This window comes from Vulpes vulpes, chromosome 13 (assembly GCF_048418805.1).
Source record: "Vulpes vulpes isolate BD-2025 chromosome 13, VulVul3, whole genome shotgun sequence".
NCBI lineage: Eukaryota > Metazoa > Chordata > Mammalia > Carnivora > Canidae > Vulpes > Vulpes vulpes.
Window position 1 is genome coordinate 147,019,673 of NC_132792.1, and position 27,338 is coordinate 147,047,010.

Consider the following 27,338-nt stretch of genomic DNA (forward strand, 5'->3'; position numbering starts at 1 on the left):
CATACCTTGAAGCTTCATTCTGCATTCCCCTTCTCAACACCTGCCAGCCTGGGGTCGCATTTCTTCTCCTGCTTTGCTTTCCATATGTGACGGTTTAGTTTTTCTAAGAATACATTTTCACTTTTTCTCGTGCAAATCCTCACCTCCATTTCTCCTGCCCCTTACACCGCCCCCCCCCATGCTTCTCAGATTTTCATGATTTGGCAAATAAGACTGAAATTGCTCTAAGAGCTTAACTTGCTTAATCCTCATACCAAATTTATGAGGTGGAAACTGTTATTATTCACATTTTACCATTAAAATTACAGCGAAGCTAAGTAACTTGCCCTAAATTGTGCAGCTAATAGGTGAAAAATATGGAATTTAAATCTAGGCAGTCTGCTTGTAAGAGTATAAGCTGTTAACCTCTTTTCTGAATTTTGTATATGCAAGAAAAACACACTATTCAATTAGATTTGGCTTCATCTACTCTCCTTTTTAGACTTGGTCGTATTCATTCTCTTTCAGTTGCAGGTAAAAGGAACATGCAATTCAGACTGCATGAGGATGGAAAAAGAAAAAAAGAAATTGAATGGTTCATGAACCTGAAAAATGTTCCAGAAGTGGGGCTAGTTTCTGGTGCAGTTTAGTTTTAGGCTCAGATTCTGACTTTCTGTCTCTGCTACGTCATGCTTATCTTTGGTTTGTTGGCTTTTCTTCTCAGCCTTCACGTGATGGTCAGATGACTGCAGTAACTCAAGTTTAAATTCAGTTAGAAAGAGTCTCTTTTTAGATAGCTCTTGTCAGAATTCTTTTATTTTTTAAAGATTTTTTAAAATAAATTTATTTTTTATTGGTGTTCAATTTACCAACATACAGAATAACACCCAGTGCTTATCCTGTCAAGTGCTCACCTCAGTGCCCGTCACCCAGTCACCCCCACCCTGGCCCACCTCCCGTTCTACCACCCCTAGCTCGTTTCCCAGAGTTAGGAGTCTTTCATGTTCTGTCTCCCTTTTTCTCCTTTCCCCTTTATTCCCTTTCACTATTTTTTATATTCCCCAAATGAATGAGACCATATAATGTTTGTCCTTCTCCGATTGACTTACTTCACTCAGCATAATACCCTCCAGTTCCATCCACGTTGAAGCAAATGGTGGGTATTTGTCATTTCTAATGGCTGAGGAATATTCCATTGTATACACAGACCACATCTTCTTTATCCATTCATCTTTTGATGGACACTGAGGCTCCTTCCACAGTTTGGCTATTGTGGACATTGCTGCTAGAAACATCGGGGTGCAGGTGTTTCATTGCATCTGTATCTTTGGGGTAAATCCCCAGCAGTGCAATTGCTGGGTCGTAGGGCAGGTCTATTTTTAATTCTTTGAGGAACCTCCACACAGTTTTCCAAAGTGGCTGCACCAGTTCACATTCCCACCAACAGTGCAGGAGGGTTCCCCTTTCTCCACATCCTCTCCAACATTTGTGGTTTCCTGCTTTGTTAATTTTCCCCATTCTCACTGGTATGAGGTGGTATCTCATTGTGGTTTTGATTTGTATTTCCCTGATGGCAAGTGATGCGGAGCATTTCCTCATGTGCATGTTGGCCATGTCCATGTCTTCCTCTGTGAGATTTCTCTTCATGTCTTTTGCCCATTTCATGATTGGATTGTTTGTTTCTTTGCTGTTGAGTTTAATAAGTTCTTTATAGATCTTGGAAACTAACCCTTTATCTGATACGTCATTTGCAAATACCTTCTCCCATTCTGTAGGTTGTCTTTGAGTTTTGTTGACTATATCCTTTGCTGTGCAAAAGCTTCTTATCTTGATGAAGTCTCAATAGTTCATTTTGCTTTTGTTTCTCTTGCCTTCATGGATGAATCTTGCAAGAAGTTACTGTGGCCAAGTTCAAAAAGGGTGTTGCCTGTGTTCTCCTCTAGGATTTTGATGGAATCTTGTCTCACATTTAGATCTTTCATCCATTTTGAGTTTATCTTTGTGTATGGTGCAAGAGAGTGGTCTAGTTTCATTCTTCTGCATGTGACATCCAATTTTCCCAGCACCATTTATTGAAGAGACTGTCTTTCTTTCAGTGGATAGTCTTTCCTCCTTTATCCAATATTAGTTGACCATAAAGTTGAGGGTCCACTTCTGGATTCTCTATTCTGTTCCATTGATCTATGTGTCTGTTTTTGTGCCAGTACCACACTGTCTTAATGACCGCAGCTTTGTAGTGCAACCTGAAATCTGGCATTGTGATGCCCCCAGCTATGGTTTTCTTTTTTAAAATTCCCCTGGCTATTCAGGGTCTTTTCTGATTCCATACAAATCTTAAAATAATTTGTTCTAAGTCTCTGAAGAAAGTCCGTGGTATTTTGATAGGGATTGCATTAAACGTGTAAATTGCCCTGGGTAACATTGACATTTGGCAGTGTGGCAGGATACAAAATCAATGCCAGAAGTCAGTGGCATTTCTATACACTAACAATGAGACTGAAGAAAGAGAAATTAAGGAGTCAATCCCATTTACACTTGCACCCAAAAGCATAAGATACCTAGGAATAAACCTAACCAAAGAGGTAAAGGATCTATACCCTGAAAACTATAGAACACTTCTGAAAGAAATTGAGGATGACACAAGAGATGGAAAAATATGCTCATGGATTGGAAGAATTAATATAGTGGAAATGTCAATGTTACCCAGGGCAATTTTTTAAAGATTTTATTTATTTATTCATGAGAGGGAGAGAGAGAGAGAGAGAGAGATAGATAGATAGATAGATAGATAGAGAGAGAGAGAGAGAGAGGCAGAGACACAGAGAGGGAGAAGCAGGCTCCATGCAGGGAGCCCAATGGTGGGACTCGAACCCGAGACTCTGAGATCATGCCCTGAGCCAAAGGCAGACGCTCAAACACTGAGCCACCCAGGCATTCCTGTCAGAATTCTTTTATTTACTACAATTGGACAACTTTGGACAGAGAGTGGTAGAAGGGTAAATTCCTGAAGGAGAATCAAGATTGTTGCCAGAAGAAGAAAAATAATGGTTCCTGTTATAATCCTCACCAGTATTTCCACTGCAACTCTTAGATTTGTTCATCCTAAACTTGCACCTCCTAACTGCCCCATTGTCATTCACCAACATAATAATGTAGGCCTTTGACAAAAGATTTGCTATTTTTTTCTTCCACTCAAAATTCTGTGAGTCTTCTGGGAGATTTCAGTGTTTACATGGATGGCCATCCAGCAGTATGGTTTTATATTTCCAGGACTTAAGTGAACCTTTCTGTCTCCACTGAACACAAACTGCTTAGATTATTTATTTAAGAGAGAGTGAGCAGGAGCACAAGGCAGTGGGAGGGGCTGAGGGAAGCAGGCTTCCCACTGAGCAAAGAGCCTGATATGGGACTCGATCCCAGGACCCCAGGATCAACATGACCTGAGCCGAAGGCTGATGCTTAATCAACTGAGCCACCCAGACGCCCCTGAATACACACTGTTTTAATAATACTTATTGTGCTTAACTATTTGCTTGCCTTTTTCCATCAGACCATGCGTTCCTCCTTGAGGCTGGGATTGTATATCTTCATCCTGACATAGTAGCTGCTATATAGCAGCTGCTAGTTAAATTTCTGGTCAATATGTGGTTCCTTAATCAATGGGCCTGGAATGGAAAGAAAGAACAGGTGAGTTGGATTGGCAGACTGGTTGTGGTGGGGCACAGGGGTAGGGAACAACAGAAAAGTTGGATTTCCTGTTGGTGAGATTCAGGATGAGAGAGAAGGAAAGTAAAGGAAAATGGAGAAAACAGGAGTTGTCAAGAAATGAAAAATTGTGAGTTTGACAGTGAGGTTTAGTCAGAATGAGTGACAGATGGAAGGGAAGAAGTTGATAGACTACAAATTTCACAGTATTTTGAAAGTGAATTGGATGGGACAATGATAAAATTCATGCTACAAGGACTCAGCAATGAGAAAATAAATTTAAATTGAGGTGAAGATAATTAGGCAGTAGCATAGTTTGGTTGTCAGAAAATCTGCTTTTGGGGCACCTGGGTGGCTCAGTTGGTTAAGCGGCTGTCCTCTGCTCAGGTCATGACCCCAGGGTCCCAGGATTGAGTCCTGCATCCGGCTCCTTGCTCAGCAGGGAGTCTGCTTCTTCCTCTCCCTCTGCCTGCCACTCCCCCTACTTGTGCTTACTCTCTCTCTCTTTGTCAAATAAATAAATCTTAAAAAAATCTACTTTTGAGATGAGAGTTGGTTATATATATTATCTCCTTTTTTTAAATTAGAAGATAACAAAGACATTTATTTTTTAATTGAATTTTGATTTGCCAACATATAGTATAACACCAGTGCTATGTCTTAGCACCTTACTTAGCGTCTATACAAACTCAAAAATTAAGAAAAAAATCCCTCTTCATCTCAGTTTTCTCATCTATAGATGAGAGACAATAATATCTACCTATAAGGTTCTTGTAAAGATTTGTATTGGGCCATAATGAGGTAAATACTGACTTTATTACTCTTGTAATAGTAGAGCAGATTGAAGAGCTGTGAGACCAGAGACTTGGAGCCACAGTTAGAACTCCCAGATGATGGAAGCAGACGATTTAGGAAAACAATAAGCCAGGTGCTAAAATCCTCAACAAAAGTAGAGAAGTAACTCACAAAAATAATGCACAGTGAAGCTAAATTGGTATCAGCTGGAGACAAGAGGTTCAAAGAGGTAGCTCTCGTTGGAAGAAGATAAATCACTAGAGGCCTGGGAGCTAGAGTGCAGAGCCAGGACAATGTAGGCCTTTCTTCATAGCCCAAGGTCAGGGGGCTCATGATTAGCACAAACCCAACTAGTCTCTGGTATAGTCAGGTGTCATGAACATTAAAGGGGAGGGGAGTGTGTTGAATGAAGGTGAAAATGAAATGAAAGCAGAGGTGGTGTAGGGGCAGCTGGTGGAGCGCTTACCATGTACTCTTGCACCCTGTGCTCCCTGGGGCAAAAGAGTGAAGAGCTTTACATGTAGAGGGTTGCAGGAAAAACACAACCCCCAGAGGATCCAGGTTCGGTTAAGGAAAGGTAATGGAGGGATGTCCTTTTAGAGGTATAAAAATGAGGGCTACATTTCATGACAAATTCATGACCTCTGACTTTTTAAAATATTGCCTAGGGATGATTTTCTCTCTCCATTTTGCTTTTCCTCAGTTATCCTGAGTTCTCTCTTACCTTTATACTGCTCCACATGGATTTTTCTGGAAGAAGAATGAAGAACATTCTGCTATTTTGTGTATCCTGTCGCAGACCTTGAACCTGCCCTAATCCCAACAAATTACAATCTGACCATTCTTTACCAAAGGCTAAATATGTTCCAGAAATCTAGTCCTGAAATACTTGGAAAAATTGATACACTAAATTATTGATGGGCATTTTCTCAGGTTACTCTGCATTGATTCATGACTTCCAGCTATTATGTTGAAGGAAAAGTCATTGTATCAGCAGAAATTGGTTGGCTTCAGCAGCTTCAGAAAAACTGGGGGCTCCCCCTGGAAAATAGAATCAGGCCACTTGCTCATCCTTCTCTGCCCACCTTGAATATTATCCTAGCAAAGGGGTCTTGAAAGCATATAATCTTTTCCTTTATGGAAGGCCTGGGAGTCATAGTTATCCCATACTAAACAGACTTCTGCAAATGAACCCTTACTTTTCACATTTATATCTTCCCCGCTTCGCTCAAAAGGAGGATTATCTTTAGAACAAAGAACTAGTCATTTTCTTTTTTTTTAAATATATTTTTGAAGTATAGCTGACATACAGTGTTACATTGGTTTCAGGTGTAGGGCATAACAATTCTATATGTTCCTCAGTGCTCACTGTGATAAGTGTAGTCCCCATACATTATTGCAATGTTATTGACTCTATTCCCTATGCTGTGTTTCTCATCTCTGTGACTTATTTATTTTATAACCAAAAGTTTGTACCTCAATCTCCTTCACCTATATTGCCCATCTCCCCATACACCTCTCCTCTGGCAACCACCAATCTGAAGAATGAATCATTTTCTAATAACATTTTTAGTTATTGGAGTTCAGGATTTATACATTTGGTATCAAAAACATCTGAATGTGGATATCTTCACTGATTGGACAATAGTGAACACGAGCTTTGGGTTTATGGATTCATAGGCTAACAACAACAGACTTTAGTGGCTCTTGCTTGGCACTGCAAGAACAAACCCTTGAGTGTTTATGGGTAGAAAATGGTTCTATGTCTTTGATTCTTTTTGATTTTCTGTGCTTTTGACTCTTATGTGATTGAGGGTAGGATAGTACACTAACACCTAGTCTTAATAGTTACAGTTTTGAGTACTATTACATATACTATACTATCCTGATTTTGTAGATGAGAAAATTGAAAAAAAAAAAAAAAAAAGGAAACTCAGAAAGGTGAAGTAACTTATTCAGGGTAACACATTGAGTGAGTTTTCAATTCAGAACTAACCCAGTTTTTTCCTCAGTGTTCTGTTGCCTGTCATAAAAATATTAATGATTTATTCCTGAAACAAAATTGCAAATACTATTATATTAAAAACAATAATGGAAAAGCCAGACAAGTTTCAGAGATATTTATCTGTATTACTGCTGGTAGACTGGAAAGATTTTTTTGTCAGGTGTTTACATTTAAGTGATGATCTTCCCATTATTATGAAATAATTAGGGAAAAATGCACTAGGACTTAATTTCCAAATAGTTTCTTTCCGAGCTGACGTCAAATGAGAATGATGCATTAGGAAATTCATAACATCACTAAGCAATTTAAATCAAATTAGAATTTAAGAAGCAGAACAATTGGTTTAAAGACAAAATTTTTCCAATTCTTTTAATATATCCTTAAGTATTGGGCAGAATTAGTATGGGTTTACAGACCAGGCATCTCAGGGTCATGTTTTCTCACTCAGCCTGTTGGCTCTTAAGAGTCCATGATTTCCAGTCTACCTTTGCTGCGCCAGAACCTTCTCTGACCATGTGCATCAAGTCACCTGCTTCAATGTGATGAGTGAGCCATTTCCCCAGAGTTTTGTCACCATTGTCACCACCCCCATCAACTGAACCTTCCTCCCAGCCACCTGTCACTCTGAGCTTTAAACTTAACTTGTCATGTGATATGTCGAATGGGAACCTTGCACAAATGCTTTTAGAGTTACTGCAGTATTAGGTGATTATTCTTCAAAAATTAAACACTGATGATTTCAGGTACAATTTAAGACCAATTGCTGAGAAATGCGTCAATTCTAATAAATTTAAAAATGCTATTTGGCACTCCTAATTTAATAGTTACACACGTTTCTTCAAGATCTGTAGTTAGTTGTCAGAATCAAAGTTTGCCCTAAAGCAATTAACATGAATTCTGAGTTGAATACATTAAAAACTATTGTTTCTGTGATCTTTCTTGAGCAAGGTGAAATGTACCACCTTCAGCAATCTCTCTCTCTTCCAAGCACATCTTCAAAGCACAGTGATGTTACAATTCATGTAATCTCTCTAGGTATCCTCCTTAGCTCTTCTTTTTGAATGCATCATTAAATCTGATGGGTTGGGTGCATGGGAGAACTAATGAATGGAACTTATGTTTAACTCCTTAGGTGTGAAGATAAACGTTATTACAGGCTATGGAAAAAGCATGTTGAATCAAGTTTAACTTCTCCTTGTTTTTTTTTTTTTTAATTAATTAATTAATTAATTATTTTTTTAAATTAATTTTTATTGGTGTTCAATTTACCAACATACAGAAAAACACCCAGTGCTCATCCCATCAAGTGTCCGCCTCAGTGCCCGTCATCCGTTCCCCTCCAACACCCGCCCTCCTCCCCTTCCACCACCCCAGTTCGTTTATTTATTCATGAGAGACACACAGAGAGAGAGAGGCAGAGACACAGGCAGAGGGAGAAGCAGGCTCCATGCAGAAAGCCTGATGTGGGACTTGATTCCAGGACTCTGGGATCATGCTCTGAGCCAAAGGCAGACGCTCAACCGCTGAGCCACCCAGGAATCCCTCTCTTTGGGTTTTATATCTCTTAAAGGGAAGTAAAAATTCTCTAATTTATATTTTGTTTACACTCTAAGCTAAATGTTAAGTTTCATTAGCTGGGTATTTATTTTACAGTATTTCCTGACTTGAGTTTTCTGTGTTTTGAGATACACAGGCAACCTCACTCGGTGTGAAAATGGGCTACCGAGAAAGAACCCTGAAGTGAGGGTTATATGTAAGGGATAAAGGAATTCAGCTAAGGACACTGGATATTGGAGCTAACCTGTACTGTAGTTTTTGGATAGTAGTTTGAACTAATGTGATGTTGTACATCTTTTCTGAGAACTACGTTGTTTAAATTAAAATCTATTAACAGTCCCCCCTTAAATAAGTCATTTAGAAAGAATGAGAAAGTTACAAACTATGAATCTAAGTCAAGAAAAATATGCACTTTATTGTTCAGTCTACTCAGAAATGTTTGCCTTTTCAAGTTATTATTCTTTTTCTTCCTGCAAGTCTTGGATATCCTCTGGGAATAGTGTATTTTCCAGTGGTGGCCATGAAAATCTCTCTCAACTCACATGCTCTTTTTTTTTTTTTTTAATTTTTTAATTTATTTATGATAGTCACAGAGAGATAGAGGCAGAGACACAGGCAGAGGGGGAAGCAGGCTCCATGCACCGGGAGCCTGACGTGGGATTCGATCCCGGGTCTCCAGGATCGCGCCTTGGGCTAAAGGCAGGCGCCAAACCGCTGCGCCACCCAGGGATCCCTCAACTCACATGCTCTTGCTACAACATAACCTTGTTATTCCCCATCAGGAGGCAGTGTCAATGTCCCTTCCCTTTGAGAGTGGGTGGATCTTTGTGCCTATCATCATCTGGTGAGGATGTCATGCTATATGACTTACAGGACTAGGCCATGAAAGAAGGAGCTTCCTCCTATAGCTCTTTTTCTTGGGACACTTTTGGAATCGGATGTATGGTATGAGACTTCATGTTATGAGAACACCCAGGTCACATGTGCAAGTCTCGTTGTAGGTGGTTCTGGCCGAGAAGTCGAGGTGAGGTCTTGGCTGTCAGTCAGCAAAACTGCAGTCATGTTAGGTGATATTCCTTTGAGAGGACATTGGTACCAGACACTGTCTGACTGCAATTTCAAGGAAGTCCACAGAGCAAGACTTAGTTATGCCCAGTCAACTCCCAGAACTGGAAGAGATAGGAAACAGTTGCTGCTGTTTGATGCTACTATGTTTGGGGTGGCTCATTGTGCAAGATGTTAGAATTGGATCCACTTAAAAACCATTAAGATAAATGCAAGTACCTTAATTGTAGAAAAAGAATGCATTTTTGAAATTAAAATTTAAGAATGCTATAAACTACATTTAGTGAAAATAGAGAAGGGGTTGCAGAGCATAAGAAAAATGATAGATGTATTTGTTCTAGGTCTTCCCACTTAGTTTTCCTTTCCAGTAAATAGCTAGGAGTGATATCTCTAACATGTGCCTCCATTAGCAATCCTTCTTGTCTGCTATTGCATCTGGGCTTGGGTTCAAAGTAGACCAACCATATTTCCCAGTTTTTCTGAGACAGTCCCTGGCTATATCCCTGTCTATATTTGTGATCCTATGGTTATCACTACTAACATTCCCATCTTCCTTTTACTCTCAGAAGGGTCCTAATTTGGACAGTAAATCATATAGTCACTGTGGTCTAAGGGAACACACGGCCATGTAAGGTCATTATTCTCTAAATAGTTCTCACCCAAATTAAAATGATGGTTGATGTGTGAAAATTGCCTTGTGTTGATTAACCTAGTGAGACCACATCCACAGATTATGTCTCTGTGGGGGACACAATGGCTAGACTTCGCCACATCATGGTCAGGGAACCCGTGAACATTTGGGTTACATGGTTGTCCATCACAGTCATGCTGAATTTACAAGCGTTCTGCATGCACTGTGATGCCATGCTTTAATGAAGCATGATTTTAGAAGTGGGCAGTAATCAAGGGAATACTGAAGACAGCATGCAAGATTCATTTGTTCCAGGAAAGCTCACCATTTCCCTCTGTGAGGCGTTGCTACATATCTTACAATAGGCAGTGAAGAAATAGGAAAAAAAAAATCTTGAACTACTAAAGTCCTGAAGCCATCATTTACTACCTAGATTGAATTCTGTGCAGCTAAAGAAAATGGAAATAAATGTCCAAAGTCAAGAGAGCTTGCAGAATGCCAATATTAATCCTGTAGCCTTAGAAAATTTTATACAATGGCAAAATGAAAAAGAACCTCAGAAGTTGTGCAGAATAATACCCTCTGTTCAGGAAGGGGTCCAGGCAGCTCATTTTTTCTTTAAACAGTATCCAGGGGAGGAAATTCCACTGTTTTTATCTTGGTGACCAGTTTCAAGGTCTAAAAATTTTTATAATCAGAAAAGTTCTGTATAGACACACAAATACATTTTTCTTTTCTTTTTTTTTATTTTACAAATACATTTTCCAAAGTACTTTCATATATATCATCTCTAGTATTGGGTAGACAAAACAAACAAGTGAATTTTTACATTTGAAACTGTATAGTTAAAACCTATAATAGCTCTGGTTAATTTTAAATTTCTTCCATGACATTCAAGTCTCTCACATTCCTCCTCCTTTTTAACATTTAGACTATTCTGGATGAATTTTCAAATCAGATATTTTCCTCCGCTCTCTGCTTCCTTCTGGCAAAGTACACAGAAGCTACAGTCTATGCTTTCGTTAAATATTTTAATTCATTATTTTAATTCAATGGAGTTGCACATTATAATGTATGTAAGTGCAGTTTAGTCTATTTTATCTTCTATGACAAATACATTTATCAATAGGATATCCTGATCATAGGAAAGGACTCAAATTTGTGAGGATTCACACAATATTACGTGAATTATGAGCAATTGAATACCTTCAGCTTTTTGCAGGTCTCAAAGACTACTTCCTTCAAATATTTAAGTAACATTTTGATAGTTTTCAACAGGATTTTGTTTTGTTTTGTTTGGTTTGGTTTTCAATACAGTTTTAAACTTTTTAAGCACTCCCATTTCTGTAAATGTTCTAACATAACAAACATGCTGAAATCACATGTATAAAACTTGTACAATACACTAGATAGACTTGGGCAGTTAAGAATGACACACATCTATATTTAGTATATACATGCAGAACATATAAAATTGGGAGAATCTGGATATTATAAAAAGAAAAGTGGAATTTATCCTGTTTTCTATATTTGTGCTTTCTTAAAAATGACAACATCTATTGCCATAGAAAACCTCTGTTGATAAGACAGATCTGTACATGCCAGGATTTGTAAACACAAAGAATCAGAAGCATCTGATTTAAACTTTATTATTTAAGAACAGCTATCGCTTATCTTTAGTGTTTTGCTCTGCTTTTTTTTTTTTCAGTAACATTGAGTCAGCTACACTTTTTCTAATACAGTTCACAGGCCAACATTACATTAATACATTTTTAGTTCTTTATTTATATTGGGAGATGATAATAAATAATGGAGCTAAGAAAGTGAGGAGCGGGAACCATCAACAGCACAGTGTTGGTAGGGAGAGTGATTTATTTCTCATTGTTAAACATCACTGTTGAAATCTGTCAACCAGCTTGAAGGTCAACTATAAAAGTGTCAATAAATATGAAACCCAGACTTCATGCTGGAGAACAGTGGAGAATAATCAGAAAACATTCATTTTCTTGGCTGAGATAATGAGGCACTCACAGAGACATAATAGTTTCACCTGATTTTCTTTTATGCAGCTCCAAGTTCAAGGATAACACTCCTCTCACACTGTGGGAATAATACATGCTTTGTAACAATTTGAGCCTAGGACTGCATAATAGGATTAAAAGGGTGTCAACTTTGTTGGGTTGAACAGCGTGTACCGAGCTTGCACTGTGAATGCAGACCTTTACCCTAGGCTAGGAGAATTTCCTTAAGAAGGAAGTGGGGAAGATGAAGGAGGAGGGAAGGGAATCACCTAGGAGACAGTGGTGGAGACCAGGCAAGTCCTGAAGGAGGGGTTAACCTCGGAGCCAGAGGATTCAGAGAAATTCTTGCCCATCCAGCAGAACGAGCCTCCACATCCTGGGCCTCCCTCCTGTCCTGCTCACTGTTCTGGCTTTTTTCAATCCAGACTTCAGAGAAATCTAGATTTCCTGACTTCCTGCTGTTTTTTCTTCCCTTAGCTTTTATAGAAGATTGGAATCAGTCTTCCAGGAGAAGGCAGGCAGGAGAAGATAAGTTGAAGCTCTGTATATAAAAAACCAATCTGTAACTTCTCCTCTTTACCTGTCAACCACAGTGCGCATGCGTGCGCGCACACACACACACACACAAACACACACATACTAAAGGTGTAATTTAATGTGGTTTCATTTTTAGAATTTTGTACGACTTGTAGTAAAGTCATAAATCAAAATTTGTTTTTAGGCTTTGCATCCCAGATTTTGGGTTTAGAATTTACAGTCACCACAAACCTATCCTTCTTTTACAATAAGGAGGTTTTGTTAAATATATGACTTTTGGTATAAATATAAGTCAGCAAAGTACGGGCTTTAGGTATTCACTAGTCTTTTAGGAAGTATAGATAATGATGTAATTGGTTACAGAAAACAATAGTCCAGAACTATTGCTGTTAAATCCACTCCCCCTTCTGGAAATTCACAACACATGGATTGCTGCTGGTGGCCTGACCTTGATAGAAAACAGATAGGAGGGTAGGGCCTCCTGCATTAGTAGGGCTGCAGGTCTCTATATGATAGACTTTGGGGATTGCATCGGGGTCCCCTCTGGTTCAATACAATTCTATCTATCTATCATCTATCTATCTATCTATCTATCTATCTATCTATCTATCATCTATCTATCTATCTATCTATCATCTATTTATTTATTTATATTTTATTTGTTTATTCAGGAGAGACACACACAGAGAGGCAGAGACACAGGCAGAGGGAGAAGTAGGCTCCCTGCAGGGAGCCCCATGTCAGACTCAATCCTAGGACCCTGGGATCAGGACCTGAGACAAAGGCAGACTCTCAACCACTGAGCCACCCAGGCATCCCTGGTTCAATACAATTTATAATTCCTTTATAGGAAGAGAACCTTCAGTCTCATGGTTAGAAATCCAGCTTTCAGGCTGATGCATTGTCATTAAACATAGTGACGTGGTAACAATAGAAGTATTCTGAAATCAAATGTTAAAGTTTGACGCTCATAAGAGGTCTCACTTGCTGCTTCATATAGGAATCCTTCATTTCTTCCAGCAGGGGATCATAACTCATCTCACATACCCTTTTGAAAGTCTGGTGAAAAGTATGGACTGTTGTACCAAACACATGTACTGTAACACTTTAAAACAAAATATTTACATTTCCATTGTCATTTAGTCATTTACTAAATATTTATTGTGCACCTATTCTGTATGTGCCGGGTACTGTCCTAGGCATTTGGAAGATCTCGGTGAATCCCTGCCTTCATCCGACATATATTCTGTTGTTCACATTGTTGGATTTTTCCTGGTCTAAATCTATAGTTTGGAACATTAGTGCTTAAATTATACATGTCCAGGGAAAGCCCAGAAAGTAATTAACTGCTGGAACACGCCATCCTTGCCAAGTTGTGAACTGCAAAAATAAAAGCTATGTCACGATCTAGCAGGGGCTCCTTGCTGGATACAAGAGGCCATCTGCTAGTTGGACCCACCTTGCCACCCTTGGTAGTAGTCATGCTGTTCAGGCCAAACATATTTTCACTGAATAACCCAGCTGATAGGACTGGTATGGTAATGTCTTATTGGTTTATTGTGAGGATTAATGAGGTACTCTAGATTAAATCCTCGGCACTGCTAATCTGGTATGACTGTAATCTTTCCAGGTTATGAAGTCTCTTAAAATATGGGCTAGCATATTTTTGAAAATAAAAAAAAGATAAAATTCAAGCAAGTGAGTTGAATAAAGAAAGAATAATAGAGACTGGTGTGGAATATGTGTGTTTGTAGCTTTAAAATTCACTTTCCTCCTTTGCCAGACAGAAAAAAAATGCTAGTTTGGAAGTCTGTTTTCTCAAGTTCCACATTTAATAATAATCCCATCCTGTAGGACTTACCCACACTGGATGTTATTTGAAGAGTTTTACAATACCAAGATCCTCAGTGAATGAAAAAAAAAATCTGTTTTGAATTAGATTGGCCAGACATGTCTTAATGGTCAATGATATCTTGACTCGGACAATCTAAGATATTCTATAATTGAACACTCAAGTATGCCTCATCCTATTTGGTTCACAGGCCCATGTTCTTGGAGTTTGAAGGGAAATCTTTAGTATTTTAAGAACACTAATTTGTTTGGCTCTCTCATGTCCTTCAAGTTGTCTGTAGTTGATGGAGTATCCAATGCCCCATCCCGCTACCATGTCACCATCCATTCCAGGGCTTTACAATGCTAGGACAGTTTGTAGGAACTCAAGTAGTTTCAAACACAATGTTTAGATCTGTAGTAAATTGCATTTGATGCAAGATGACCTCAGTGATAACCTTTCTTCCTCATGTAATATGGCTGTGACGTTTGATAGAGGAATATAATCTGAAATTGGTGATTATCTTACATTCTCACTATATGTTAGCTCTGTTGATTTTTTCCCTTCATCTTCTATTTGGCATCCTTATTATATTCTAACCTGTAACGTGGCCTAGCTTTTTAAGATATGATTTTCTAAACTTACATTTAGAATGTTGCTGACCAGCTGGAATCTATTAAACGGTTTAAATCAACAAAGTCAACCTAAGACTAGAAACTTTTAATTTTTTCCCCCTCTCTCATTTGTTCTTTACCTAGCACAGAGCCTGGCTCCTTGTAGGTGCTACTTTTAAAATTTAACATATGCCTGGTCATATATAGATTGCCTTATAACTTCAGCCTTAAGAAATATGGCACCACTTTCAACAACTGGTAATCTACAGCAAACACATTGCAACTGGTATTGCTCCTGTGTTTTAAATCAGCCCAGACAACCTTCCCAAGACGTTCATGACTCTTTGGTGCTAAGTAAGAAGAAACTGAGGATAAAGAGGCAAAACATTTTATTAGTCCTGCAAGGAAAATACAGAATCAGGAAACTAAAACTTCTCTGGTACGGACATGTGAGAGTCTCACAATCATATTGTTAAATTTTGCATTGGCAGATTGCTCAAGGTGTAGTTATCTGATCAGCCTGTGTCCGATAGGTTGGCAGCCACCTGCATTCCTTTGAAAATACAACGCACAAAAATACAAATCTAAGGCGGAGGTGAAACTGACACAGAGGCCTTCTCAAGCCAAATGATGGCAGAGAACATTAAGACAGGGTTTTGATGATTCAAAACAAGACTGACCATCACGACACTGCATGGTGATGAAGGCTAAATTGCTCTTTCTACCTTAAACATAATGTTTCCTATTGTGCGGAATCTTACATCATCAAGAGTTGAATGCATGACCAGGACCTATGTAATGGAATAAATTTGTGTGTTTGTGTGGGCATTTTGAAAGGACATTTGTATATTATTGTGCAGCTGTGGTTTTTCTCATTGAATAGGTGTTAGGTCCATTTTTGATGACCAATTGTGGCTCCTGTCTAAAGCTTCTGTGACTGTTTAAGATTTTTGCCTTGTGGTTGGCCTGAAGATTTTTTTCCCAGTGCAACAGTGCTAGTCCTCAAGGCCGCCAGCAAGTGTCTTGTCTCCATTGTAGTTTGTCATCTCTTCACGTTCCCTGGTAAAGCGTTTTCCTGTTTTCCAGTTTGGAATGACCCCTCTTCGGTTCACAGTAAAACAGCCCATTGGGCACTTGCTCTGCAGCCAAATCTCTGTACTCTTCAGTGCAGATGGGTTGGTTTTACAGCCACGTACTGAGAATTATATACCTTCTAAGATTCCATTCTTGGTGATTTGGTTCTGTCATTGAATTGAGAAGCTGGAAATATGCTTTTAAAGTCACGAATTATATACATTTAGAATGTTGTTTTACTTTTTTCGGGAAGTTTTTAATTGAAGCTGAGTCACTGTCACTAAAGCCACTATGTTTGTGGTTCCTCCAAGGGTTTTGGCTAGAGCTCTCCGTCTCTAGACACCTGCATTGACACACTCCTCTAGATCTCTGCCCAGTTTTCATTTCAGAAAGGCCTTCTCTCACTTCCCATCCCCACTCCCCTGCTAGCACTCTGTATCAACCCCATCTTGGGTTATTTTTTTTTTTTTTATCTTTTTTTTTTTTTTTATCTTGGGTTATTTTTGACAATAGTACCTATTAGAATATGACCTGTATGTTTATTTGCTTATTTGTCTCTAGTGTGTTTAAGGGAAGGGGCTTTGTTTCATTCTTTGCTCTATTTCCAGCTCCAAAGATTATGCCTGGCAAGCAGTAGGTGCTCAAAAAATACTTACTGATTAAATGAATGAATGATAAAAGAGACTAATCATTCATAGACCCATACTTTAGCTTAGAGCCTGCTACTGTGCCATCCCTTTTGATTCAAGCCCTCCTTTGAGGACAAATGCCTCAGTGATCAGAGGGTAGTTTAAGCAAGAGAATTTAATGTTAACTTCTCAGTCTATAGTCTTGATAGGAATTCAGTTTGGGTGTTCCATTATTGGAGAAATGTGATATAGAAAGGGTATGTTCTTCAGATTTATCATCTCATCCAAAATTTGCTTCTGTAAATTCCATCAATAAATGGACTGGCCTGGCCTCCTTGGTTATCACTTCTTGCTTAATTAGCATAATTAGTAGGTGTCATGGTGTGTATTCCATCTAAGATTGCAGAGATTTAAGCAAGAAGAAATTGGCTAAGACTGAATGAATAGATTTTATTAATCACCGTGATAAATTTTCCTGATCTTCATAGTGATTTGAAAAATACAAAGTGGATAGTAGCAGCTGTCATGTGCTGAATCCTTAGTATGTGTCTGGTATAGTGCACAGAGGGCAATATCTTCTGTTAGACTCATGACAGCCCAATGAATGAGGTATCCGCATTCCCATTTCACAGATGAGGAAACAGAGGCAGAAAGAATGGTATGAAACCTGTCCAAGGTTGTCAGCTAGGACTTGGTGGAGATGGAATTCAAAATATGATGCTCTGGACTCCAAATTCTGTCTTCCTGGCCTATATAATGCCATCCATTTCTGCTTATGCCAAGTCTGTTGAGAGTAGATAAAAACCTTGTCTATTTGGGGAGCTCAACAAAAGGATTCAACTGAATTATCTTGAAAACAGAAAATAATAGGGCCCATTTAAATTTTTTAAAAATAACATCGCTTCTTCAAGGTTTGGTACTTCTCTGTTCAATTATTCTTATAACCTCCATGCTTTCTCCACACTCAGGGCAATTTCTGTCTGAGAGACAGTCAGCAGAGCAGTTTTCTCAAGAACCGTAAGACGCTAGAAATTGAAAAGATGACATTTGTAGCAGAAGTGGAAAAGAGGGCGATTTGCTTTATGTTTCCATTTCATGATAATAGACTAATCCCCTCGATGGAAAAGTATTATCTTAAACCTCTACTATCCTCATCTTCAGTCCTCTCTCAAAAATAGCATCCCTCACCTCCAGACTTTCCAAAGTATTCTGTAAAAAGTAGTCTTTTTGAAACCTATGGACTTGAAAAATAGTGCTTAAAAAAAAAGCAGTCTGTAAACCTGATGCATTAGTAGCCAACTGGGCTTTCATCCATGAACTTGGTGAAGGGGGTCATTGGCATTTTCAGTGCTTTTTGATGCTGGGAAAGAAATGAGACAACAATATGGAAAAAGACTGTCAGTGGAAAAAATTCAACTGGTGAATTTGGTTGATCAGTTGAATTTTAACAGGGGAAAATCAAACAGGATTTTAAAGGTATTCTTCATTAATTTTTTTTAATAGTTGGCAAAACTGTGGAGACTGCAGAAAGATCAGTGGTTGCCAGGGACTAGAGGGGAGGGAGGAATCAATGGCCAGAGCACAGATTATAGGGAAGAAAGCTGTATGTTTGATGCTAGAATGATGGATACATGTCATTACACATTTGTCTGAACGCATAGAATGTACAACACTGAGAGAGGACTTTGGGGATAATGATGTGTCAGGGTAGGTTCATAGGTTATAACAAATATACCAGTGGGGGATGTTGATAATGAGGGAGACTGTGTGTGTGTACTATGGGAACTCCATGTATGTTCCTCTTAATGATGCTGTGAACCTAAAACTGCTTTAAAAAAATTCTTAAAAAACTGTACTTTACTTTTTGTTGTTATTTAAGAAGCTGAAGTCATGAGAACGATTTATGAGCTTCGCTGAGGACCATTTTCCTCCTGCCATGTAGACACGCTGTAACCTTGTATGCCGGTAGCCTGTCTAGAAGGTTGAAATACTGCCCTGTGAAGAAGTTGTAAAATGTTTGCTCTCAATTTCAGTAAGACTAATATCTGATAAAGAGATGAACAAATGGGCAATTAAGATGGATGTCTGCTGGAACTGAGGAGAGCTTATTCATGGGTAGTACTAAAAAAATATCCCCACAATTTAACCAGAAGCAAGATAACATCACTGCAAATTTCCCTGTCAGGAATACAAATAAGATATATGAGATTTTTAAAAAAGATTTTATTTATTTATTCAATGAGAGACACACACAGAAAGGCAGAGACATAGGCAGGGAGAGAAGCAGGCTCCATGCTGGGAGCCTGGCGTGGGACTTGAACCTGGGTCTCCAGGATCAGGCCCTGGGCTGAAGGCGGTGCTAAACCAATGAGCCACCCGGGCTGCCCAATATATGAGATTTTTAAATGAAAGTAGTTGCTGGTGTTAATAACTTAGACTTATTCTTTAGTTCTATTCTCATGTACTATCTCTGTGTATGGAAACTTTTATTAAGTATATTCTGAAATTAACACCTTTTAGTATGAGATAGAGTGGAAGGTACTTAATAATTAAGGTAGTTTGTCTTTTTACTTTTTGAGGGTGCTTATTTACTGACCCATAAATGATTATTATAAGTAGTTGTATTGGTTCCTATGCTTTTGCAACAAAGACTGGAAGGCCTTAAACAGATTGATTGTATCATAGTTCTGAAGGTCAGAAGTTCAAAATGAGTCCACAGGGCTGTAATCCTCCTGGAGATGCCAGGAGAGAATCTGGATTCTTACCTTTCCCAGCTTCTAGAGGCTGCCTGCATTCATCGCCTCGTGGCCCCTTCCTCTGTCTTCAAAGCTAGCAGCCAGCATCTGCCGATCTCTACTTCCACTGTCCTGTCACCTTTCTTAACAGACTCTCCTGTCCCCCTCTTTTAAGGACTCTTATAAGACTACTTTGGCCTCCCCCACATAATCCAGGATAATTGCCACATCTCAAAATCCTTAAATTAACTCACCTGCAGAGTCCCTCTTGTAACATAAAATAACATATTCATGTGTTCCAAGGATGAAGACATGGACATCTTTGGGAAACCGTTCTTCTGTCTGCCATGCTCTCTAAGCGGCTGGATACAGCATCTCCTGAAACCCATTCTGAATCAAAACACACCAAAATATTTTAAAGTTTTATCTTATTAAACATGTAATAATGAATACATGAATGCATTTTCATGGTAACATGTGCAAATATAAAATTGAGTCTTACTTCACTATCACATTTAATTTCTGAGCCCTTCCCTCATTATTACCAATGAGCACTGTTGTGTGCTATGAGCCTTTCTACATGTTTGCATAAATAAATACCCCTGTGCAAAAAATGGTACACAGCCATGATTTTTAAAGATATAAATGGTAATGTAGTATACATTTTTATGTTCAAATAGTATTTTTCCACAATATGCTAAAAGTTCATAGATTGAAAATAATAAGTTGGTATAATTACCCATCCTCAGTTGATATATATGCTTCTAATTTCCTTTTCTTAAAAGAAGCAATTTTAGTTGATGTTGCGGTCCTTCACACATGCTTCCTTGCACACTTATCGGAGTGCTTCTCTAGAGATCTCTGGGACTCAAAGAGACAAATCATAGCAAAATCTAACAAACACCACAAAGTTGCTCTCCACAGTGACTGTGCACTTTACCACTAGCAGTTTTAGAGAGTTTCTTTTTCTCTTTAGGCTCAGTAGCATTTGATATTATAACATTTTTTCCCTAATTGGATTGTTTTTTAAAAAAATGTGACCCCAACCTTATTTTAATTCCCTTTTCCTTCCTGACCAGCCAGGCTGTGGTCTTCTCATGTTGCTGGCTATTTGGGTTTCCTCCTTTGAAATGGCCTATTAATGTTCTTTTCCTATTTTTATGGGTCTTGAAAATATGAATTTGTAAGAGTTATTTTTATATGCTGGATACGAATTTATGCTTGTTATCTACATTTCAAGGGTATTTCCCTTTTCTGTTGTTTGGTTTAAGAATTTATTTATGGCATCATTTTTAAAAAAGATTTTATTCACCTCAGAGAGGGTTGGGGGAGAGGCAGCGAGAGAAAGAGAGAGAGAGGGAGAGAGAGAGAGAATCCTAAGCAGATTCCCTACTGAGGGCAGAGTGGGGCTCAGTCCCACTGCCCTGAGATCTTACCTGAGCTGAAATCAAGAGTGGGTCACCCAAATGACTGAGCCATCCAAGCACTACTATTTATGGCATCTTTTAAAATTTTAATGTTGATGTTAAATTTATTAATACTTTGCTTTTATATTGTATTTAAGATGACCTCACTTATTTCAGGCTTATAGACATATTTTTAATAATTATCTTAAAAGTTACTTCATATTTATACCTTTAATCTGGAACTTGTTCTTGAGATTTCCGAGTCAGGGTCTTAACTTTGTTATTTTTTAAAATTAATACTCAACCACTCCAACCCCACTTATGGAATAAAGTATCATTTCCTCAATGGTTTGAAACAGCAATTTAATGTTTTTTTTTTTTACAAAATCTCCCTATATAGATGGATATGTTTCTAGATTCTTTTGATTTACTGATATACTATTCTATTCTTTTTTTTAAAAAAGATTTTATTTATTTATTCATGAGACACACACACACACACACACACACACACACACACACATTGAGAGGCACAGACACAGACAGAGGGAGAAGCAGGCTCCATGCCGGGAGCTGACATGGGACTTGATCCCGGGTCTCCAGGATCATGCTCTGGGCTGAAGGTGGCACTAAACTGCTGAGCCACCCAGGCTGCCCTATGCTATTCTATTCTTATTTTGATACTAGCCAGGTTTAATTTTCCTTATGTTGATATGTTTTGATAATCCCCTTTGTTCTTCCTTTTGAAAAACATCTTTGATGTCTAATGGTTAATTTTTGATTTAGCCTGTCAAATTTCTTCAAAAATCCTGCTATGATTTGGATTTGGATTATATTTAATTTAAGGCTGTCTTTTAGAGAATTATAATAAATTCCTTTTTTCAGATTATTATTTGTCATTCTGGATAATTTTACAGCTTCCTTAAAAAAGCCGTCCATATTTTCAGTTAATTTCTACTTTAAAGAGTTGAAAACTAATTTTCATTTATTATCTCATTACTCTGGCAAATCTCTTCATTGTGGTGTTTTAATTAAGAAGTGATAGCAAAGAAAACATTTTTGCCTTGTTTCTGATTTTCATCAAATATTGTGTAATGTTTACTTTTGGCCTTTTGTGGATACCTTTTATCAGTTAATGAAGTTCATGTTTAATTTTTCCTAAAATATACATAGTTGACTTGACTCATAATAACCTGTTCAGGCTGGTATTTTATAGCTGTATCATTTGCTTTTGATTGCTGTGGCCTCAGTGAGAAACTTTAAGCATTGAGCTATGCTTATCTTTTGAACTTGGTGGCTGTGCCAGACACTTAGGAGACAATCCAGCCTCTCTGAGCCATCTGCCCATCTTCTTGGTTCCTTTTTGGGGAAGATACCTCAGTGGCTCTCTTTTGCCCATGAGTAGACATGATGATGGAAAGTTGAACTGCTTGGCTATTTCTACTGAAGTACCCATGTTAATCACCAGAAAGCCTTGGACCTGGCCCTTTTTTAGTGGTCATTACCTCCGATGAAGCTGTTAAATTCTTTTTTTTTTTTTTTTAATTCTGTTCCACATGTCAGACAAGACTGCCTTCAGCGAATTAAAAATGGGCAAAAATCCCTCCTGTTGTCTCCTGTTATGGATTTATACATAAAGGGAAAAACTCTTTTTTTTTTTTTAAAGATTTATTTATTTGAGAGAGAGAGAGAGAGAGTGAGAGCAAGAGAGATCACAGAAGGAGAGGAAGAGGGAAAAGCAGACTTGCTGCTGAACAGGGAGCCTGATGTGGAGCTTGATCCCAGGACCCCAGGATCATGACCTGAGCCGAAGGCAGAGGCACAACCACTAAGCCTAGGAAATCTTTCTTTCCTAGTAGTTAATGGTGAAGAGAGGGCTTAGCAGCATATGCTCAGTTTGTTCTTGAATAGGAATTTGGTGAATTTTTTGTCATGGTTAGTAAGTAGAAGATTCAGAATTTGAATCCAAGTTTCCTGCCTACAAAATCTATGCTCTTTTTATTATACCTTCATGCCCTTTATTACCTACCACATAGAATCAGAAATGAGTTTTGACAGAATAAATGCTGTTTACTGAGTCTTATCAGTGAGGTAACTGCCATGGAGAGGCTGACCCAGAGCTTACCATTGCCACCCCTCATCCTTCCTTACCCTGCACATAACTTCCAGCCTCCCTTTCAACTGCCCAAATCCCCAGGATGATGTGGTATTTCTGTTTTATTTTCAGTGCTCCTCCATCTAAGATCTAATCTGGAGCCTTGTCCTGAGCCAAGTTCACAAGAATAAGTATCTCTTTGGGCCTCCATTTTAGGTTCTTCATTGCTGTCCCTTGCCAGAAGGGGAATGCCGAGGCCTCCAGATGGACTTCTAGGGGGTCATTCTTTGCCCAAATTGTGATTTGGAGGTTGCCAACACCATATGGAAATATGGCTCACCCACCAAGATGTGGGCATGGCTCCTATTCCAATCTTTCCCTAGTGGACAGCTTTCCAGTCCTTCTTCACACTTTCTGTGTTAGGTTTTAAATGAACTGCTAGACCTTGCTAGACCTTTTGCTAGACTATTCTTAAAAATTTAGTCACTCAGTCAAAACAATTCCATAAGCGGTTCAGGATGCATATTATAATGTCAGAAAGCAAAAATGGCAAAAATCACTAGAAATAGCCTTTGGATTAACTGAAAAGGCAGTCAAGATTTAAAAATATATATATATTTTAGTAACATGTTAGGAAGTCCTAGAATATTCTACAACAGAATTCTAACGCTGAAAACCTGACCTTAGAGAGATTTTGGAAAACCTATTTCATTTTAATTTTGCCAGAGTGTAAATCATGCCAGCTCTCATGTAGATCACCAAGTGAATGCTTATTGTCCTCCCAGGGAACCCCACCATGATCTTTGGTAGCTTTCTTTTGTTTAGTAAAAGACACAGCATTGTTTATGTTTATGAAGTAGCTGAAAGAAAAAAAAAGTCTCAACATAAGTTGAAAGTCTCAGTATATTCTTCTTTTTTTGTATAATCTTTTTTCAAAAAAGATTTTATTTATTTAGTTTTAGAGAAACACAGAGAGCACTTGGGTGGGGAGAAGGAGAGGGAGAGAATCTGAAGCAAACTCTGCACTGAGCGTGGAGTCCTATGTGGTGCTCCATCTCATGACCCTGAGATTGTGACCTGAGCTGAAATCAAGAGTCTGAGGCTTAACCAACTGAACCACAGGTGCCCCTATCAGTATATCCTTAAATATTGATAGTTTTGAACCAATATGTTGCTAAAATATTTTCTGAAATCTTGACTGCCTTTTTTTCAGTCAGCCTGATGGTTATTTCTAGTTATTTTTGTCATTTTAACTTTTTGACATAGCTCTGTATCTAAGTAATGCACATTCTGAATCTCCTCCAGAATTTTTTTTCTAAGACCTGTGAAAGTTTTCTGTTTGTTTTCATTTATTTGTTGTCACTGTAAAGAAACTCTTGTTGGGTAAATTGAAAATTGGCTAAATTATTATCTCACCAAATATGAGACTGGGAGCGTAACAGGGCCAAGATTATAAATATAGGAGTTTCTTTGCAACTTGGTTTCAACATCTTATATTTTATAAAAAGCAGTTTAGCAAACCTCTAGGTTTCTAGGAGCTGCTGCAAATCACCATGCAAAGCCATGAACAATATGGCCACAAAACTGAGAGCTAGAAGAATCTCAAGTAAACTACTTATAATGAAGCCTCTTAACTGAACATGACTTAGGGTCATTGTTTTACATTTTTAGATCTCCATTTAGACACTGGTGTGCTACAGCGTCATGCATATTTTTAGTCTAAGCCATGCCTGTGCTACTATTAGGATAGTGCTTCTGCCCTATTTTTTGCCTGATAAATTGGTAATACCATTTGTCCTCTGGGTGCTTACTATGAGCCAGGTGGCACTTTTCTGCTGCACATGCCCCATCAATCTGTAAACATGGCTCTGTATCTAAGTGACATTTAGTTCAACTCATTTATGAAGTTGGTTTTGGTGTCATTTATTTTTTTTTTTTTAAGATTTTATTTATTTGACGAGAGAGAGAGAGAGCAAGGACAAGCAGGGGGAGCGGCAGGGGAGAAAGGGAGAGGGAGAAGCAGGCTCTCCGCTGAACAGAGAGCCTCACGTGGGGCTGGGATCCCAGGATCATGACTCAAGCTAAAGGCAGATGCCCAACCAACTGAGCCACCCAGGCGCCCCTGGTGTCATGTATTAAAGACATAAAGACATAGTTGCTTTTGGTGTTCCTTAAAAAAAAAAAAACACAACAACAAAAACTGGCATCTGGTCATATATTACAATTTAAATGTGTTAATGAAGACAAACATATCTACAAAATTAAGAACATTGTCTCAAAATCACAGCTTTGTGTAGTTCTGTGAAGACATTTTATTCAGAAATTCTTTAATGGTTTTTGAAGAAATTTATGACACATTTCATATGTGCCTAATTAAAGCATTCCATACAGGGTGTCAAGGCACTTCAGTTTTTCTCAGTGAAGCAGGAATAGAACTATCCAATAGTAGTAAAAAGAAGAATCTAAAGAAATATCATGAGGGTACCATGGCTCACAATATTTAGACTCCAAAGTCATTTGATAGTGTGAAATTGCAGTCTTAAATTGGTCTTATATTGTCTCTGTGACTTAAGAGATGAATCCCACAGTACTAGCAAAGTTGACCATTGCAATCGTTTTTAGCAACTGAGATTGGAAGATAAAAGTTAATTATATCAGTGGCTGTGATGAATACACACACACACACACACACACACACACACATACACATATAGCCAAGATATACAATTATAGTTAGAATTATTGGTGCAAAAAACGTGTGGCATTGGAAAGGTGCCAGCAATCTATGCTGCTGGAAGTAGATTCCTCTGCTTTCCTTTCCACTAACCTCTGTCTTTGGGGAGATTTTAGAGGGGAGAATTGCTTTTGGTTGTTATGTGAGTCCAGAAGTGCTGAGGAACTCACGTGCAGCTGAGTGCAGGGTTATGCCAATCTACAAAGGAGGAGTCAATATTCATGTTTGGTTGAAGATGCAAACCAACGGCAGATGTTTATTATAATTGACCGTGGAAATAATTTTTCATTTCACTCTTCACTACTCAGCTAAATAGGTTTATTCTGAGTTTTATTCTGTAAATATTTGTAGAGAAAATATATTTGATACTGGTTACTAAGTAGTCTAGAAATTGCAGAAATGTATTAGTGAAAACCAGAGATGAAGCAAATGAAAACTCCTGATATGTGTTTTATAATCAAAACATAATTCTCAGTTATAAATAGCTGTTATATTAAAAAAAAACCTGAGCCTTACTTTTATTTCTATTTTTTAAATAATTATTTCTAATAATTCTTTCTTTCTTTCTTTCTTTCTTTCTTTCTTTCTTTCTTTCTTTCTTCTTAGCTTTAGGTATAATTTACATGCAGTATACATGCAGTATAATTCACTCTTTTAGTGATGGTTCTGAGTCAGACAAAAGCATAGTCATTTAATCACCACCACAATCAAAGTATCAATCTCATCACACCCCCAAATTCCCTTCTGCTTCTTTGTAATCAACATCTCCCACTCCTAACCCATGGCAACCACTGATTTGTTTTCTGTTTATATATATAATATATTAATATTATAGTAACAATATATTATAATAGATATCTATATGTTACATAAAATGTATTTTTGTATTACATATAACATAATATATAATGTTATTATAATATTAATATATATAATATACATAAAACTGCTCTAAAAAATAAAGTCTTAATTTTTTTTAGGGTAGTTTTAGGTTTACAGTAAAATTGAAGGGAAGGTGTAGATTTACCACACACCCTTTGTGGCCACACATGCATGGTCTCCCATTGTCAACATCCCTCACCAGAGTGCTACATTTGTAACAAATAGTGAACCTCCATTGACAGATCATAGTCACATTAAGTCCACAAGGCTGGCTTACATTATGGTTCATTGTCGGTGTGGCACATTTATGGGTTTAGACAAATGTATAATAATTTGTATCCATCACTATACTATTATACAGAATATTCTCACTGCCCTAGAAATCTGTGCTTTACCTATTCATCGCTCTTCCTTTCCCCTCAACACCTGGCTACCATTGATCTTTTTCACTGTCTCCACAGTTTGGCCTTTCCAAGAGTGTCATAGAATTATACAGTATGGCTACTGTATAATTTCAGAGTGGTTTCTTTTACTCAGCAATAGGCATTTAAGGTTCTTCCATGCCTTTTCATGTCTTGATAGCTCATTTCTTTTTAGTGCTGAATAATATTCTATTGTCTGAATGTACCATTTATTAATCAGTTCATCTGCTGAAAGACTTCTTGACTGCTTCCAAGTTTGGGCAAGTATGAATAAAGCTGCTATAAATATCCATGTGCAGGTTTTTGTGTGGACATAAGTTTTCAGCTCCTTTGTGTAAATACCAAAGAGTGTAATTGCTGGATCAAATGGTAAGAATATGTTTAGTTTTGTGAGAAACTGCCCAACTGTCTTGCAAAGTGGCTGTTCTATTTTGCATTCCCACCAGCAGTGAATGAGAGTAACTGTTGCTCCACATCTCTGCCAGCATATGGTGTTGTCAGTTTTGGATTTTGGCCATTCTAATAGTGTATAGTGGTACTGCACTGCTGTTTCAGTTTGCGTTTGATTGATGACATATGATGTGAAGCATCTTTTCATATGCTTATTTGCCATCTGTGTAT